Source organism: Microtus oregoni, unplaced genomic scaffold, assembly GCF_018167655.1.
Source record: "Microtus oregoni isolate MIOR12 unplaced genomic scaffold, Mior012 000012F_ref0000307, whole genome shotgun sequence".
Lineage (NCBI taxonomy): Eukaryota > Metazoa > Chordata > Mammalia > Rodentia > Cricetidae > Microtus > Microtus oregoni.
Window position 1 is genome coordinate 28,135,153 of NW_024543071.1, and position 13,466 is coordinate 28,148,618.

At 39.4% G+C, this 13,466-nt stretch overlaps 1 protein-coding gene across 1 annotated transcript in view; it reads left to right on the top strand.

The window, feature by feature from the left end:
* The first annotated feature begins 1,156 nt into the window (after positions 1 to 1,156).
* Asah2 (N-acylsphingosine amidohydrolase 2) overlaps positions 1,157 to 13,466 on the top strand; it is a 91,898-nt gene continuing 79,588 nt past the window's right edge. The window contains exon 1 of the mRNA XM_041661776.1: positions 1,157 to 1,281. The gene's annotated coding sequence lies outside the window, so the exon portion shown is untranslated. The remainder of the gene's footprint in view (positions 1,282 to 13,466) is intronic.

A 13,466-nucleotide genomic window follows, 5' to 3' on the forward strand; every position in this document is an offset into this window, starting at 1 on the left:
AGCTGCCTGCTCTGTACTTAAGTTCTTTCTTCCTTCTGTGGCCTCAGAAGATCACGCCTGGAGACAGCCAGGGACTTGCCATAGCTTGGTTCTTGCCTCGGCATTAGTATGTAGCGATTCACTTCCAAGCGGAAAAGAAGCAAAGTTTTCTTTGGGAATTCTAGGTTTATCAGCCTCCTACATTGACATGAGGGTATGAGACAGGCTGCAATAACTTGAGGCACATGCCTGAGATCTCATCATTCAAGAGGTCTGAGGCCGGGGGATGGTTGTGATTGAAGCTGGGACACAGTGATAATGTGTCTCAAGAAGAAAAAGCTGAAGACAAAATAACAAAAACAAGTTTCTCCAAAACTGGAAGGGTTTACTTTCTTTCCTTGGATTTGATACTTGTAAATCAACTCACAAACAGAAGAATGGCACACACTGCACTCCCCTACCTGCCCTAGGAACTTTAATATAGATAACACGGGCAGTTTTGAAGGAAGCTGCTTTTTGGGTTTCCCTAGAGGGCCATCATAGGAAGTATAAATATGACTTTATTTGTTTCTCCAAATTACCCAGGTAATTTGGTACATTTACTGCATGCGAATAATTTTCTCCTTCAAATTGCACTCTGTCTAGGAAAGTGGAGACACCGCCTTTCCTAGAGCTTAATTCTTTCATCCAAAATGTTCTACACTTCAGTCTCTGCACCGATGGCTCAATCTTGTCTCTGCAGTGTGCAGTGATATCTTGGGGAACGAGCTGATTCCTTTCCAAATCAAAGCAGACAAGCAGGTCAGACTATATCAGTGGTTCTCAACCTTCCTAATGCTGCAACCCTTTAATACAGTTCCTCGTTGGGACCCCAACCATAAAATTATAATTGCTTTGTTGCTACTTCATAACTATAATTTTGCCACTGTTATGGATTGTAATGCAAATTTCCAATGGTCTGAGACGACCCCTAGGGTCATTTGACCGCCCCCCCCCACACACACACACAAAAGGGTTACAACCCACAGGTAGAGAACTGCTTGTCTGTGAGTTCCCTTCCAAGTATTGATGGTGCAAGGGTTGGACCATCAGCAGGCTCAGCAGTGTGCCTGGTGCCTGCTGGCGGAGTCAGCGCGCAAGTGGTTAAATTAGAGAGCCTTGGCTTTCTGGGTTGAGAGCATCCAGCCTCCAAGAGTTAACCTGCAGCGGGTGTTCAGGAGAGCCAAGGCAGAGGATACCCAAGCGTCCCGGCAGGCTTTCTGGCTTGCAGGGAATGCCGAGCAGCTGCAGCAGCGAGTCAGGGTATGTGGCTTTGCTTTGATTGATGCTGTATTGTTTTCCCTCCAGAGAACAAAGCAGTGATTGTTCATGTTTGCAAACAAGGTCCCCTTGAGAAAGAGCGGTTGTCTATTAGCCTGCTTTCTATCATGAAAATAAGAGCCCCGGGTGCATGGTGAGTGCCCGCGGATGGTCCATCCTCATTTAAGCTTCATCTTTGCATCCGTGAACCGTCTTTAAACTGATCTGAATTCCAGTGCTGCATGATCAGGTCATTTGAATGTCATGATTGCAGTGAGATTCAAAAGACACTTTTGCTATATATCCTGTAAATTTCTACCCAGAGGCACAGAGGTGAAGTTGTCTGTCCAATTAGTGGAGCCAGGGGGCAGAAATCCGTTTGTTTTTCTGCCCCGCTTTGGGTGGCAAGATTTAAAACCTCAGACTCAGGGAGCAACTTTTACAAATTCATCACAAGCCCGAATGAGGGAGGCATCACCTTAGATATGACTCTTTCTCCCTGATTGACTACTTTATTCCCCTGTGTATGCAGTGTGACCTGAAGCAACCTTCAGGAAGCCTGGTTGTCTCCTCAGACTGCTGTACTGCTCATGTGGGCATCGCTATTACTTCACAAGCCTGCATTTTTGTTAGTGAAAACCGTATCAGAAACTCAAAATAGACTAGAAATGCCTTCAAAGATTTTAATTTGATGGAATATATTTCAAGGAATACAGGCTGTGCCCAAGGAGTTCTCTCTCTCTCTACATTTCAGCACTGCAGTACCAGCCACAAGCTAAAAACACTTTTTCCCAGTCAGCGCTACCTCCAGATGAAACTGAGTTGCCCCTTAGCCAGCATGGTGAGCAAAACCAAAATTCAAATGCTTTGGCATTACCCAGAATGTTCTCTTCTAAGTGTTGGTAGCTTCTGTTCATCTGTATTTTAACCTAGGCATTCCTTTGATAGCTAAGATTTCTCTGAAAAATTCAAACGCTGTTGTAAAACTTGGGCAAGCCACATGCACTCTGAGAGACTGCCATGGAGCTCGGTTTAATGTCTCGATCAGATCACGTTGCCTGAAGTCATGGATATTTGCTAAAGTGAAAGACAGGTGCCGAAAGGAAGGGCTGTAGAGCCTGGGTTCTGAAGACTAGTGGTTGCTGAGCCAAGGAAACATGGGAGAGCTCAGAGGCAATTTGGGGAAAAGAGGACCATGAAGATACAGTGTAGAAGCTCTGTGCCGAATGTGAAGTTGTTTGCAAGCTTCCAGGAATATGTAGTGTAGTTAGAACCCAAGAGAACCATTGTCCAGATCTCTAACTTCCATTTGATACCTTTTCTGAAAATTTACCTAAGCTTGGACACCATATTGAATAAGAACACACACACACACACACACACACACACACACACACACGAGAGAGAGAGAGAGAGAGAGAGAGAGAGAGAGAGAGAGGAGGGAGAGAGAGAGAGAGAGAGAGAGAGAGAGAGAGAGAGAACCCTTGTCTTGCTTTTGACCTTAGGAAACCGTTTTTCCTTATTTAGTATAATGTTAGCTACTTGTTTGTCATGTATAGTCTTTAAGTGGAGATATATTCCTTATATTCGTACGTATTCAGAGATTATTTTCTATGAAGGGACGTTGAAGTTTGTCAAAAGCTGTTTCTGCATCTCTTCAGATGATTGTGTACTTTCTATCCTTAAGCCTTTTGGATATTATGTTTATTGTTTTTCATATGTTGAATCAACATTGGATCCCTGAGATAGAACAAACTTAATTATGATATATTATCTTAACGTTTTCATGTACACTTTTGACAAATATTTTAGCTTTTTAAAGATTTATTTTACATTTAAAACCTTCAAGCCTTAAAGGCTTTCACTTAGGGTTCAAAAAGAGAAGCCACAATAAGTGCAGGAACTAAAGTTTGATGGCTATAGGAAGGAATCGTCTCTCACACATTCTTTCTATGCATGTGCTTTTTCTTCTCCTTCTTCATTTCATTTCTTCTCAATCTATTTCTTCTGCTGTAACAAATTCCCAAATGTGTGTGTATGTGTGTGTGTATCCATTCATTAGCAACTTGTTAGCAATATAAAAAACTACAAGGAAAATTCTCAGGGACACAGACATTCTTTGAAGATAAGTAGTAAAACGTATCAGCTACTTTGTAGCGTGAGGAGGTCCTGGTCTTTATTTATTTATTTATTTATTTATTTATTTATTTTTGATTTTCAAGAAAGGGTTTCTCTGTAGCTTTTTTGGTTCCTGTCCTGGAACTAGCTCTTGTAGTCCAGGCTGGCCTTGAACTCACAGAGATCCGCCTGCCTCTGCCTCCCAAGTGCTGGGATTAAAGGCATGCGCCACCACCACCCGGCTCCTGGTCATCTTTTAAAGGGGCCACCACAGGTTACAAAGGGAGAAAACTAACCCATTGAGATATCTAAGGAAAAGGCAAAGAATACATGCATTATTTTACATTTTGTAAGTGTGATTAATAATACCTGGACATGGTTAGTCAGTTAGTTGCTATTGATTTCTTGACAAACTAAGAACAAGGACACACACCTTCAATACCACCCTAGGTTATTATAAATCATCTGAAGGCTTAGGTCGTACAAGGCAGACAGTTGCAATTTCATAAGTAAGATCTGAATTATCAATTGCTATAAGCTGTAATTGTGCCATGGCTCACAATAGCTTGTGGTAGATGCTCCTGATAATTTTATCTTTATTGTGTGTATGCGTATGTCTTTTTGTGCAGGCATGGGCACATGAGTGCTGGTGTATTTGGGGACTAATAGAGAGCATCAGATCCTCTGGAGCTGGAGTTCCAGGTACTTGTGAGCCACCTGGCTGGGGTGCTAAGAACCAATCTCAGGTACTCTGGAAGAGTAATATATGCTCTTAATCACTGGAATGTATCTTCAGGCCTGCAAATCGTTTATTCATCTGTGCTCATGAGAAGAATTGGTAAACAGTCTTCTGTTTGTATCTGTGCCTTTATCTACTTTGGGTGTCAGGACAATACTGGCTTCACAAAATGAGTTTGTTAATGCTCTCTCTGTTCTATCAAGGAGCAGTTTGAAGAGTGATGGTGCTAAGTCTTCATCGAATGAGTTCACAGAATTCACCAGTAAGTCCCTCTGGTACAGGGCTTTTCTTCATGGGGAGATAATTTTATTACTGTCTTACTCTTGTTGGTTATGGAACTGTTTAAGTTGCTGATATCTTTTTGATTTAATTTCAGCAGGTTACATGTATATAGGGATTTTATCATTTTTTCTAAACTGTCCAGTTTTGAGAACTGTATTTTCCAAGAATCCCCTGATGAGCTGCTGATTTCTTTGGACTTTATTGTAACACCACTCTCTTTCATCTCTAATTTTATTATTCTGGAACTTTTATCCTTGGCTAGTTTCTCAATCTTATTTATTTTTTTCAAAGAGTCAATTTTGTGTTTAATTGATTCAACATGCTGTTCTTTCTTTGGGTTAGTCCTCATCTTTTTTATTTTTAGCCTTCTACTGATCTTTGGGTTTGGATGGCTTTTGGTCTTCTAAAACCTTGAGGTTCATCATTGGTTATTTATTTGAGACATCTCTGTTGTTGTTGTTTAATTTAAGTATTAAAAGCTATAAATTTACTTCTTAGAACTGCCTTACTTATATCTCAAAAGTTCTGAGAAATTGTGCTTTATTTGATTATACTTGTTGTTTTTAATCTTTTGTCTCTTTTGGGGGCCTTCCCTCTGTCCCCCCCCAAAAAAAATCACACATGAAGGCTTATTCTTTCTTATGAATACCTGGCCTAGTTTGGCTTATTTATAGTCAGCTTTTCTTAAGTTAAATTATCTTGTCTACCTTTTGAATCTGGGTTTTTTCCTTTTCTTACTTCTGTATATCTTACTTTTCCTCTTACTCCGTGGCTTGCTGTGTAGCTGGGTGGCTGGCCACTGATTTCCTCCTCTCCTTGTTCTCTTGTTCCTTTTTCCTCTCAGATTTCTCCTCTTATTTAATCTCTCTGGCTGCCAGCCCCACCTATCCTTTCTCCTGCTGTGCTATTGATCATTCAGTTCTTTATTAGACTAATCAGGTGTTTTAGACAGGCACAGTAACACAGCTTCACAGAATTAAACAAATGCAACATAAAAGAATACAATTCACCTTTGCATCATTAAAAAGTGTTCCACAGCATAAACAAATATAACACATCTTAAAATAATATTTCATATTTCCCCTTTTGTCTAAATAAAAATGAAAGGTTTTGACTTTAACACTGTAAAACTACATACAACAAAACAATTATCAAGTAAGAGTTAATCTACAATATTCAGTCCATTTGCATTTTGCAAATTCAGAGAAAACACTCCACTATCCATTCCATCTTAGTGACGCCAAAGTTTTATACCTAATTTACTTTCTATCATTTCTAAGGAAAACTGAAACTCTATTTAGTCTTTAACTCCATCAAAGACCCAGAAGGATGTAATACTACCTAACCACAGAGACATTTGGCTGCCTGGACAGTCACTCAAAGTTCCTCTGCAGTGCTGGGGCATCCATCTTCATCCTACAGACCTAGAGTATCTGTCAGACTTTTCAGTGAGCCGGGAAATTTGAAGGACCATCCTGCCTTGTATTGGAAAAGTTTGTCAGTCACTTTCTTCTGTGTCCTGCAGAATGTCTGACAGACTCTTCTTTGAAACAGGAATCTCAAAGGACTGTTCTGCCTTGTTTTGTCAAAGTTCAGCAGTACTTTCCTGTGTGTCCTCTCTGTCTAGTCTGCACAACACACTGATGTGGGATTCCCCTCTTTATGCTGGGATTGTCTTTTATTACCATTGCTTAATAAAGAAGCTGCTTTGGCCTATGTCAGGGCAGAATATAGCCAGGCAGAAAATCCAAGTAGAGATAGAGGAGAAAAGAAGGTGGAGTCAGGGAGATGCCAAGTAGCTGCTAAAGGAAAAAGATGACAGAACCTTATGGTAAGCCACAGCCTTGTAGCGATGAATAGAAATGGGCTAATTTAAGATATAAGAGCTAACTAGAAATATGCCTGAGCCATTGGCCAAACAGTATTATAATTAATATAGTTTCTGTGTAATTATTCTGTGTGGTTGGAAAATGAAAGTGCAATCTCTCTGTTTACTGCACACAGTCAAGTAGTCAAAGCAAAAGCAATTTCTTGACCAAATGACTAGCCTTGCGACAATAAAAGTAAACTCCTATCAAGTTTCTTTGATGCTCTTGGCTGTAGGAATTTCTACTGCCAGTAGCCTTTGAGTTACTCGCCCACTTGGGTGTGGCCTCTTATACTATATATGCCCATGTAAAGTGTGTGTCTGGCCTCTTTTCTGACTGTGGGATTTAGTTACTGTTCCCTGTTCCAGCAGAGGATTGTGATTTGTGAGTGTACTCCTAAATAAATAACCTTTTATTATACTCAATTCTGAGTTGGTGTGGGATTTCTTTTTTAGCATCCTTCGTCATCTGGCACCACACCTACCAGGTGAATCAGCTTAAAGGCCTAAATGGTCCACAGTGCAAAAAGTCTCCCACCCCATCCACTTGACTTGCCTTGACCTACTAAATTTTTTTTGTAACCCCCTCCACACACACACACAGTGGAGCTAACTGGGGGCTGTGTGCGGTGGCTTGGGAATTTCCCAAGTGCATGCATGCCTCCTCCCACCCCCACTGCCACATTCCCTGTTGTGTGGAGACTTGAGCAACTTCCGGGTTATACTCCTGGCTCCTGAGTTCTGGGCTTCTTGCTCCATGTATGGAATTTATTCAATTGTTTTTAATTTGTCAAGCAAAGCATATTTCTCAGTATTTAGCCAGCACCAAGGAGGGGAAACCTAAGCAGTTCAGGTCAGTTCATGGCACCAGGTTGCACCTCTAGTTGTGACTCTGCAACCATGACACCTGTTGGACAATAAAGATTATTATGCCTAAAACAATTTACCAGAATTCATAACATGTAATTAATAAATCAGTTATATAATGGCAGACAAAATTACCATTGAAACTTTTAGTAACTTTTTTTGCTAATACTAGAGATTGTATTCTGCAGCGATAGGTAATCTTCAACCACTTCAAAGAGCTGTAGAATATGGCATTTAAATAACTTAGGGTTCTCTTGAAGTGAGACATAATTGCTCCTGGCTGCATTGGTCTATTCCTGAGAGAATTTTGAACACTGAAGACACTCCACTTGGAGCTTGTTTTCTTCTTGGCAAAACTGGCCTTTGGGCAAGGAACTGCTCATGCATCAACCACTGATAAAATGCACTGTCTGGACAGGACAAGCAGGATACAAGAAAAAAGACTGACAAGGCAGGGTAAGATGGTTTTGAAAATTTTCCTGCCTTTGAAAATAGTCTGTTAGTTACTCTAGGCCTTAGCCAAAGTTGGTTGTTCCAACATCGCAAATTGGGCGATTGCCCAGGTAGCCCGTCGCCTCTGTCATTTGTTGCACATTTTGGAAGTTGCTTGATTGCACTTCCTGCTTATTCAAGTAATATTGTTTCCCTTCTTGGGTCTTCATTGAGGTTGAAGACTAGATAGTTGTAGTTATTTCCTCTCATGACTTGACCAAGTTATTTATTATACAAGACTTAAACTCACTAGGATAGGATAATTATTGAAACATTAGTTTGCTTGATATTATTTATGCTGGTTGTAATTCTAATTTTTATACCCAATATTGGTTCTTATTGTATATAACTTTGTATTAGGCTTAGAACTTTCTTATTTAAACAAAAGGGGGAGGTGCTGTAGGAATTCCTATCACCAGTAGCCTTTAAGTTACTCCCCAACTTGGGCATGGTCTCTTAGACTATATATGCCCATGTAATATGCGCATCTGGCCTCTTTTTGGCTGCCGGATTTGGTTGCTGTTCCCTGTTCCAGCAGAGGATTGGGGTCTGTGCGTCTACTCCTAAATAAATAATCTTTTATTATACTCAATTCTGAGCTAGTGTGGGATTTCTCTTTTAACGTCCTTCTTCAGTCCATCATCCTTTTTGAAGTAAATTGGTGCTGCCAGTAGCAGATGTGGCTCATTGTCATGAAAAGCCCTAAGTTAACAAAACATTTTAAATTCCATATTCTATATATCTTTGAAGTATGTCTTTTATACTTCAAAATACCTCTGTATGATCTTGAAAACATGCCTAACATCTACAAGTTTGATTGTTATAGATACTTATTACTAACCTATGTTTCTTGATTATCCTAAATAGTTTATAATAATAGATTTTAAAATCTAGAACTTTACCTTACATTTTTAAATGAGCCATGTAGGTACAATACCCTAAACAAGACTAGAAACATATATACAGTGTAGCAAAAATAACTTTAAATTTGTATCAATATACCAAAATCCATGTTAATGCAAAATATCTGAGATTAATAGTTGTCTCTTTATCCTATATTCCTATATTTCCCTAAATATAACAAACATTCATTACCCAACAATTAACCAAAAGCCTCCCACAACCAAACTCTTGGGAAGGGGGACATTGTTTTTTCTAGACTGCTTCCTGTTGACTGTGGGTGAAGGTGACTGTGGGTGAAGGTGTCTTTAGAGGGGTCTCTGAGAAATTTGAGATATTGGCCAAGTCCTGGGAAGACCAGTGGTAACCTTTGTTGATACATATCACCTGTCAAGTTTCAGGAGGTCTCTCTTGGTCAAACCTGATCCATATTCACCTGGTTTCCATCCTATAGAAACAAAAGCAAAACCTCTTTTTTAACTTCCATTTGACAAATGCATTTTTTTGACATCCATTTGAAGTTAAGGCATTCTTAAAAGATCTAGGCTGGTTTATCTTATCAGTCCCTCTTTCAATCCCATATCTCTTAGCATCTGCTGTTTTCTTGATTAGCATTCAAAAATTTCAATATCAGTCCCTCTTTCAATCCCATATCTCTTAGCATCTGCTGTTTTCTTGATTAGCATTCAAAAATTTCAAAATCAAAACAATACTACATCGGATTCAGACTCCCTGTGTATCTTTACATGGCTTTTTAAAATATTATGTTTACTGCCTCTTTAAAGACCTTGTTTTATTTTTTTAACTATTTCTTTCTTTCTGTGACTGTCTATACCCATATTTTTTCTTTCTTAAGCAAGTCTATTTATTTGCTCTGTATATCAACCTTTCCTATCCTTTCTCTTGCTATGATATTAACTGTTCATCTCTTTATTAGACCAATCAGGTGTTTTAGGCTTATTACTATCTCTTACAACTTAAATTAACCCATTTCTATTAATCTATGTTTTATTATGTGTCTCATGACTTTATCTGTGCTCTAATACATACATCTTGCTCCTCTGGCAGCAGCTAGCGCTGGCTGGTGTCTCTCTGATTCTGCCCTTCTCTCTATCTCTGATTGTATTTCCCTCCTGCTTCTATCCTGCCTTGCTTTAGGTCAAATCAGCTATTTTATTAACCAATGGGAATGAAACATATTTACAGCATACAAGAGGGTTATACCACAGCACACTTAAAATCCCCTTTTCTGATTTTGCTGATCTAGTGGTCATTCAATAATATATTTTTCATTCTCCAAGTATTTGTAAACTTTCTGTGGTTTCTCTTGCTATTTATTTCTAACTCTATGTCACTATTAAGTTACTAAAAAATATTTTGATTATGTTGTATGTATTAAGATTTGATTACCTAGTGTGTTCTATTTTAGAGAATGTTCTACAGTCTACTGGGGGAAAATGTGTAATTCCACATCTCTTGGGTGGAATACTTGGGATCTAGCTATTAAGTCAACTTGATCTATGGTATGCTTTAACTCAGAGGTGTCCTTTGTTGAAGTTGTTGTTGTTGTTTGGATGACCTATTTATTGACATCACCCACAGTTGCTGTATCAATCAAACATTTTATGCTCAATCATATTTTGTTATGGAATTGGTAACTCCACCATTCAGTGCATATATATATATATATATATATATATATATATATATATATATTGCAGCTGTTATTTCTTCTTGATGATTTTTTCTTTATTAACAGGTAGTAGCTTTCATCATCTTGTCTGACTAATTTCAATTTGAAATCTTCACTATTAAGTGTCAGAATTACCACACCAGCTTGTTTTCAGCTTCCACTAGCTTGAAAGACTGGCTTTCAGCCTTTGGCTGTCAGCCTCTGGATGTCTTTACCAACGAGGTGTGTTTTTTTTCTGTAGGCAATGCACAGTTGGTCTTGATTTTTAATCCAGTCAACTAGTTTGTGTTTCTTTACTGGTGATTTGAGGCAACTACAATAAAGGCAATTATATTAACTGCTGTGCTCACTAATTCCAGTAATTGTATTTGTTGTTTTCTGGTTGGCTGGATTGTTTTCACTTTTGAAGGTTTATTTGCTTTACTTAGGTATGTAAGTGTTTTGCTTACATGTATGTATGTGTACCACATGTGTGCCTGGAACCCTCAAAGTTCAGAAGACGGCATTGGTTTGTAGTTGAAAGTTTTCCTGTCCTGACCACCTGGGTTCTGTACTGGCAGCTGCTTCCAAATTACCACACAGAGACTTTACATTACTCATAAGTGCTCCATCAAGAGCTCAGGCTTGTTACTAGCTAACTCATACTTAAATTACCCATATTTCTATTTATGCTTTGCTGTGCCTCAAATCACCAGTTTTGCTATCTCATTTTCTACATGTCCTTGTCTGGCAGCTGGCTGGGTGTGTCTCCCCTGACTCCTCCTCCTTCTTCCCAGAGTCCTCTGTGTCTGACTGTTCTGCCCATACTTCTTTTTCAGCTACTGGGCTTTCAGCTTTTTATTAACCAATGAGAGTAATACTTATTAATAGTGTATAAAAGGATTGTTCCACAGCATTGGTTCCCATGAGACTGGAGTTACAGATGGTTGTAAGCTGCCATGTGGGTGCTGGGAATCAAACCATGGTCCTCTGGAAGAACAGCATATGTTCCCGAATGTTGATTCCACTTTGTAGCCCTGTTTGTTTCTTCTGTCCCGGTTAGTATTAGGGAGTTTTATAGTTTACTAGGTTACACACGATTAATTAATATCTAGCTTTCCTTTGCTGCACATTCCTCTCATAAAGTTCATTCTTTCTGTTGCTCTCATCATTCCATCTTTCTTCCCGTTCCCTATGTAGAATTCTTTTAACTGTCTTCAGCAGCTGTGCATTGGTAGTTATGAACTGCCTTAGTGTGTGCTTGTCTTGGAATATCCTTATTTCTCCAGCTATTCAAGAGATAGCTTTGCTGGAGGTGACGTTTTGGTTGGAGATGTATGCTTTCAGGGTTATAGCACTCCATGGTTTTCTGGCTTTTAGAAATATATCACACCATGGTTTCCTGGCTTTTAGAGATATATCACACCATGATTGCCTGGCTTTCAGGGATATAGCACTCCATGGTTTCCTTTCATTGATAGATCACTCCATGGTTTCCTGATTCAGAGATAGATCACTCCATGGTTGCCTGGCTTTCAGAGATAGATCACTCCACGGTTTCCTGGCTTTCAGAGCTTTCAGGCTTGCTAGTGTGAAAGCTGGTGTTATTCTCTTCACAATCGTGGGCAACTTAGTGTTTTCCCCTTAGAGATCTTTTTTTTTTAAAGATTTATTTCTTATGTATACAACATTTTGCCTCCATGCCAGAAGAGGGCGCCAGATCTCATTACAGATGGTTGTGAGCCACATTGTCATTGCTGAGAATTGAACTCATGACCTCTGGAAGAGCAGCCAGTGCTCTTAACCACTGTGCCATCTCTTCACCCCCCCCCCCTTAGAGATCTTAATATTGCTTCTTTGCTTTGTACTTTTGATGTATTGTCTATAACACACTGTGGAGGAAGTTCTTCTCTTATGTTTAAATGTCCATTCCTTTATCTAGTTTTGAGAAATTTCTGCCATAATTTTGCTGAGCCATCTTTAGTTTTTTTATGTTTGTTTTGTTTTGTTTTTTTATTTTGGTTTTTTGAGACAGTTTTTCTGTAGCTTTGGAGCCTGTTCTGGAACTAGCTCTTGTAGCCCAGGCTGGCCTCGAGTTCACAGAGATCCGCCTGCCTCTGCCTCCTGAGTGCTGGGATTAAAGGTTTTCGCCACAACTGCCCGGCGATCTTTAGTTTTTAATCTCAGCCACTTCTGCCCACTAGATTTTGAGGTTTGTTCTCTTGGTCACATCCCAGAGTTCTAAGACTTTGTGGTCTTGCTCATGTTTGCTTTTTTGTTGGCAGTTGAATGTAGAATCCCTTGCCTTTGTCTTCTGTCGTTGATTCTCTTCTTCTTGGTTGTTTGCTGGTCTTTCTTTCCTCTGTATTATTTGATGTTTGAGTCTTTCTTTTCTAGCATTTCTATCTTTTTCAAAAATCTCCATTTCCCTGTGCATTTATAATGTATTAAGGATATAAAAATATCCTTATATACTCTTGGAGTAGTTTGACATGAGCAAACGCAAGTTTGAATTCTCCACTTAAGACCCCTGAGTCTTCTGCCTGATGCTAACCAAAGGCCTTGGCCTCTCTATTTTTTATGTTTTGCATATTATTAACTTGATTGAGAGGTCCAGCAAAAGTTCAGACTCTTTGAAGTCAAGAGATACTTTCAGAAAAATGTATTACCATATCCTTGCTGATTTTTCACCCATGCTATCAGCCTTTCTTTCCCTTTTTTCTTTTCCCTTTTTTTTTTCTTTCTTTGAATTCAGAAGTTGAAGAGGTATCACCTTTTGGACAGTTTTGTCATGTCTTGCTTTTACGTATTCTCTGTTTTTTCATGACAGAATTTGATGGCTTAGCTATCACTTCTGGCTTTATTTTGTGTATATGAGTATTTTGCCTGTATGTCTGTAAGTGCACCATGTATATGCCTGGGGCCCCTGGAGGTCAGAAGAGAGCAGCAATTCTCTGGCACTGTGATGCTAGGGATGGTTGTGAGCTGCCAGGTAAGAACTGGAAACCGAGCACAAATCCTCTGCAAAAGCAACAAGTGCACGTAACCAGTGAGGCGTGTCTCCAGCACCTCTCTGTGGATCTTCACTCCGAGCCTGCTCTCTACTCAGAGGGGAAAAACAGAAACAAAACCCAAACTCCTACAGTAGCAACGGTGTTACGGTGCACAGGCACTAGACATTCGCTGAAAAACAGTGAATCCCCACGAATGTGTCACCCATGATCGTGAAATAGAAAGAGCAAAAACTAGTG